The sequence below is a fragment of the Danio rerio genome, chromosome 22, assembly GCF_049306965.1.
Source record: "Danio rerio strain Tuebingen ecotype United States chromosome 22, GRCz12tu, whole genome shotgun sequence".
Classification (NCBI taxonomy): domain Eukaryota; kingdom Metazoa; phylum Chordata; class Actinopteri; order Cypriniformes; family Danionidae; genus Danio; species Danio rerio.
In genome coordinates this window covers 27887062-27892908 of record NC_133197.1, presented here as the reverse complement: position 1 = coordinate 27892908, position 5847 = coordinate 27887062, and the positions used below count along the sequence as shown (strand labels likewise).

The 5847-nt window shown below is 36.8% G+C and overlaps 1 long non-coding RNA gene across 1 annotated transcript in view; it reads right to left on the bottom strand.

Moving 5' to 3' along the window:
- LOC137488949 (uncharacterized) overlaps positions 1–5847 on the bottom strand; it is a 43183-nt gene that overhangs the window by 35089 nt on the left and 2247 nt on the right. The gene's annotated exons all lie outside the window — the stretch shown is intronic.

Genomic DNA, 5847 nt, shown 5'->3' with positions numbered 1-5847 from the left:
TTGAAGGTTCAGCCATTCATAAGTGGACCACTCCCTGCAAGAGGGACAAATATGTTTTCACGGCTTCTTGGTCTAAATGTATGGCTACAGAAAACATGTAACATGAAAAGACTGAATTTCATCGACAACTTCAATCTATTCTGGAACCAAAGACAGCTGTTTACATCAGACAGCCTTCATCCAAACAAACTTGGTGCAAAGGTGTTAAAGGACAATATTTTTTTCTCCCTCAATCATCCATCAGCTGTGTATGCCACTGAACTGAATTGCAAACACACACCTAGCAAATGTCCAGATGACCACAGGACCTCAAATCAGCTCCTGAGTGGACTTGTCGCTGACGAATCACCCAAGGACAGTGATAATGCCACGCAGCCAAAACACCCAATGTTGATAGAGACACTATCAGTTGCCCTCTGCTCAACACAGGCAGACTGTGACACATCAGAACAGCATCAAGTCTCGTCACTCAAAAATGATCTTCAGGAAAACATATTTCTGCAGACAGAATCTCCAGATGCACAGCCTCTGTCACCGGACACGTTCTCATTGTCACAATGTTCACCACTCTTGGGATTTTCAAAAAAGATGGAGGAACTGGTGTATGCTGGAACTAAACTTTCACACTCCATTGCCGCAAGCCCCCAGTTACCAACCAAAAAGCGGCCTGCTCCACAACCACCTATGAGCCCACCTGGAAGAGCCCTCCGATTTTTGCCACACCACCAGGGCCCAAGCAACAACGCCCCATCTTCAGCTGGTGAACACAAGAGCTCTTTGTGATGTGTGTCGGGGACCTGCTTAGATAACAGTGTCTTTATCAAATGTTTTCAGAACAAGCAGGAACCCAGTGTGTCTGTAGCTTTCTCTAAGCAGATATGTGTTGTGTTAAGTGACAGAAAACCAAAGACTTCATCAGACCATATAGCAAATCATTCAAATCTGGTGTCTATTAAATGTAGATCTGAGACTACTATAGAAAAAACAGCTAAAACTGTTAAGTTAGCGCTTTTAAACATCAGATCACTCAACAATAAGTCTCTTTTAGTCAATGATTTTATCAACACAAATTGCCTTGATTTTATGTTTTTAAATGAAACTTGGCTAGATGATAGTTGTAGCGCAGCAGTTCTGAATGAAGCAGCTCCTTTAAACTTTGACTTTTTGAGTGTTTGCAGAGTTAATAGGAGATGTGGAGGTATCGCTGCCCTGTTTAAAATGTCTATGAGTGTAAACAAGTGTCATTTGGTGACTATTTGTCTTTTGAATATCTGAGTATAGCACTAAAAGGTGCTCCACGCATCTTACTGATCATTATCTACAGACCTCCAAAATATTCTCCAGCTTTTATTGAGGATTTTACAGAGCTGTTATCAATTGTAACCTCTGAATTTGATTATTTAAGTATTGCTGGGGATTTTAATATTCACATTGATAATCCAGAAATCAATGCTGTAAAAGAACTGATGACTGTTTTTAACACTTTTGATCTGACTCAGCATGTTCAAGGACCCACACACAATCGTGGACACATTCTTGATCTACTTATAACTAAGGGTTTACACATTTCATCGACTGTTGTTAAGGATGTGGCACTATCTGATCATTTCCGTATCTTCTTTGATATATTGATCACTCCAGCTATTAAAGACAGATCTGTCTCTGTCAGAAAGAGATGCATAAATGAGAACACTAGTGAGCAGTTTATAAAGACCATATCGCTAGCACCAAGCATATCTGCAGATTCTGTTGATTCTCTCCTTGATTTGTTTAATTCTAAAATTGAGAATGTCATAAATGACATCGCTCCTGTTAAAGTCAAGAAGATGACTGGCAGGCAAAAGGGATCTTGGACAAGGTCACCAAGAGTACAAATGATGAAAAGACAGTGCAGAAAAGCTGAGTGTATGTGGAGAAAGACGAAACTAGTAGTCCATTATAATATCTATAAAGACAGTCTTCATGCCTTTAATATGGAACTAAACACTGCTAGACAGACTTTCTTTTCAAGCCTTATAAACAGCAACTTAAATAATGCTCGTACACTCTTTGCAACGATAGAGAGACTCACAAACCCTCCCAGTCGGATTCCAAGTGAGCTCCTCTCTGAAAGCAAATGTAATGAGTTTGCTCATTTCTTCACTGATAAGATCAATAATATCAGAAAGGCAATCAGCTCATCCAATCAGTCAAGTTGTGTCGATATCAAACAAGCTCAACCACAACTTAAGAAATCAGACATGTCTGATTTCATGGCAATTAACGGTAAAATCTTAGAAGAGATTGTGCAAGTTATGAAAACATCAACCTGCAGTCTTTACACGCTCCCCACATCATTCTGCAAAACGGTGTTTTCCTGTTTAGAAATGGATCTTCTAAAAGTGGTAAATGCTTCACTTCTATCAGGGATTTTTTCAAACTCACTTAAAACTGCAGTTGTTAAACCCCTCTTGAAGAAGAGCAACCTGGATAACACCCTATTGAGCAATTATAGGCCAATCTCAAATCTCCCTTTCATTGGCAAGTTTTTAAACTTAAAGGGGTATTTAGACAATTTTCAATCTGGGTTCAGAGCACATCACAGTACAGAGAGTGCTCTTATAAAGATAATCAATGATATACGCCTAAATACAGATTCAGGTAAAATAACAGTGCTGGTACTGCTCGATCTCAGTGCTGCATTTGACACTGTCAATCACAGCATACTTCTGGATAGGCTGGAAAACTGGGTTGGGCTATCTAGCATGGTCCTCAAATGGTTTAGATCTTACCTTGAAGGTAGAGGTTACCATGTTGATATAGGTGACCATAGGTCGAGGTGGACACCCATGACGTGTGGAGTCCCACAAGGCTCGATTCTGGCACCTCTCCTGTTCAACCTTTACATGCTCCCCCTGAGCCAAATAATGAGAAAGAACCAAATCTCCTACCACAGCTATGCTGATGACACTCAGATCTACCTAGCCTTACTGCCTAATGACTACAGCCCCATTGACACCCTCTGCCCATGCATTGATGAAATTAACAATTAGATGTGCCAAAACTTTCTTCAGTTAAACAAAGAGAAAACTGAAATGATTGTGTTTGGGAACAGAGATGAGGTTCTCAAGGTAAATGCGTACCTTGGCACTAAAGGTCAAACGACAAAAAATAAGGTCAAGAATCTTGGTGTGACTCTGGAGTCAGATCTGAGTTTCAATAGTCATGTCAAAGCAGTCAGTAAATCAGCATACTATCATCTCAAAAACATAGCAAGAATCAGATGTTTCGTTTCTAGTGAAGATTTAGAAAAACTTGTTCATGCTTTTATCAGCAGCAGGGTGGATTACTGTAATGGACTCCTCACTGGTATTCCTAAAAAGACAGTCAGACAGTTACAGCTCATCCAGAATGCTGCAGCCAGAATTCTAACCAGAACCAGAAAATCAGAGCACATCACACCTGTCCTCAGGTCTTTACACTGGCTGCCAGTTACATTCAGAATAGATTTTAAAGTATTATTACTAGTCTATAAATCACTAAATGGCCTAGGACCTAAATACATCACAGATATGCTGACTGAATACAAACCTAACAGATCACTCAGATCTTTAGGATCATATAAACTAGAAGTTCTTAGCTTCCAGAAATTATCAGATGTGCTCCGACATTAGGCACATTCAAATCAAGACTGAAAACACATCTATTTAGCTGTGCCTTTACTGAATGAGCACTGTGCTGCGTCCGACAGATTGCACTATCATGTTTTTCTCTTCTTCTTCATTCTTTTATATCACATTTTACCTGTTTTTATGTTTTGTTTTGTTTTTTACGCATTTTTATTATTTGTTTTTATTTTTATTTTACTTGTTTCTTTTATTCTCATTTATGTAAAGCACTTTGAATTGCTACTGTGTATGAAATGTGCTATATAAATAAACTTGCCTTGCCTTGCCTAAATGCATGGTACTAACTTTGTTTGGATAAAATGTTGGTCCTGATCTTACATAAATAGCCTTAATGATTTTAATTTTCTGGAACATTTCAATAACAACAATTGTCTTAATCATGCTCAAGTGATGATAAAATATATTGCCACTTTGTCCTTCCGATGCCTCTATGGCACTGATGCAAAGATTTTGAATCATGGTTTGTTTTTTAAATTGTTCATACAAAGATTTCACTGGCCATTTTGTGCCTAGACATTAATAAATGAGACCTAGTGGAAAGGAGGAATGAGCTGCCTGTGTGTTAGTGCCTTGATTCTGTACATTAGGGCTGTACAATATTTTTTGTTTCATTGTATATATTGATGTGCATTATAATCACATCACAGAATGTGCAATGTCAAGTAGGGATAATGGTTTAGAACATGTGGATAATTTTGTGGATAAAGTTCAAACAACGGAGTGGAAGTTTAATAATTGCATGTGTTTTAAGGCCTGTAGCTGTGTAAGCATTTCAGGCGAGTTAAAAGCTTTTATGTGTGAGAATAATGATGTTTGATTATTGTTGTGCACTGCCATTTAACATTTAATTATTACATTTATATTCATGTGTACTGATAGTCTCAAAAACGTAAAGCAGAGAATCTTTATTTGCTTGATTACAGTGTAATGAAGTTTAAATTTCAAGCTATATACAAGCTTCATATTATTGCAAATGATGAAGTTTATTAAAATTAGAGGATGTAAATAAATAATCATGGTGAATTATTTTGTGTTGATTTTCTTGTGGTTTAAAAAAATCTAGCAAATTAAGCAACCATAATAGCAAAATATACTTTTGCTGTAAAATCTTTGTAATGTTATTTCATATTCATTTGTAAGTCGCTTTGGATAAAAGCGTCTGCTAAATGACTAAATGTAAATGTTGTATGTAGCAAGTAAATATTTTCTGATTTAAAGCAAAAAAAAAAAAACTTGCTGAGCAAACTCATGTATTTGCTGCAGGGCTTTTGGTAATTAATTTAAATAAATGTAATCAAATAATTTAAATTGAATATATCAATAAAAAAGGTGGTAATTGAATTGGTTGCAATTAAAATTTATGCCCAGATAGATGTTTACATGTCTTATAAAGTTCTTTTTATGTGTGCTCAAGTTTAGCTTTAGCTACAGTAGGTGTAACCAATCCAATCCAATTATTTCATAGTTTAAAGTCACTTTATTCCTCCTACGATAACGTCTCCATTATAAACATTTTTACCTTGTGTCAGCAGAAGTATGACATATCATGAACAGTTATTTCAAATCAAGACTGAAAACACATCTATTTAGCTGTGCCTTTACTGAATGAGCACTGTGCTGCGTGACTCACGCCATGGGTGACTGTATACATAGATCACTAAATATTGCAGATTTTTATTAGGTCACTATTAAGACCATCAGCCAAGGCTGATAAAAATATTTTAACTTTGGTTTTGAGCATGGCACCAAATGTCCTGACCATCAAAATAGTTTTCTGCAGAAGATGTGGAATTGTGGAAACTGACTTATGGCATTCAAAAACATGCTATTTCAATGAGTTTCAAGCATACACACACTGCAGCTGAATTGCTTAGAAGCCGTTTCTGTCACTGAATAAAAAAAGAGATATTGCAATTTTTTTGTCTCAGAATTGTAAGTTATAAACTCAGAATTGAGACAAATTTCTAAAATAAAAAAGTTGCCAATGCGAGTTTTTAAAGTCAGAATTCATTTCAATTGAAAGGATAAAGTGTGGGAATGGAAAGATCATTCCTTCAGCGAGGAACATTGAACAAAAAGGTTTTGGAAATTAAATTATAGCCTTTATTGCGATGACACCACAAGACAGTGCTCACTTCTCGACTGCAGGCTCCTAAAGGGATGTAGACCTTCAGGAGCA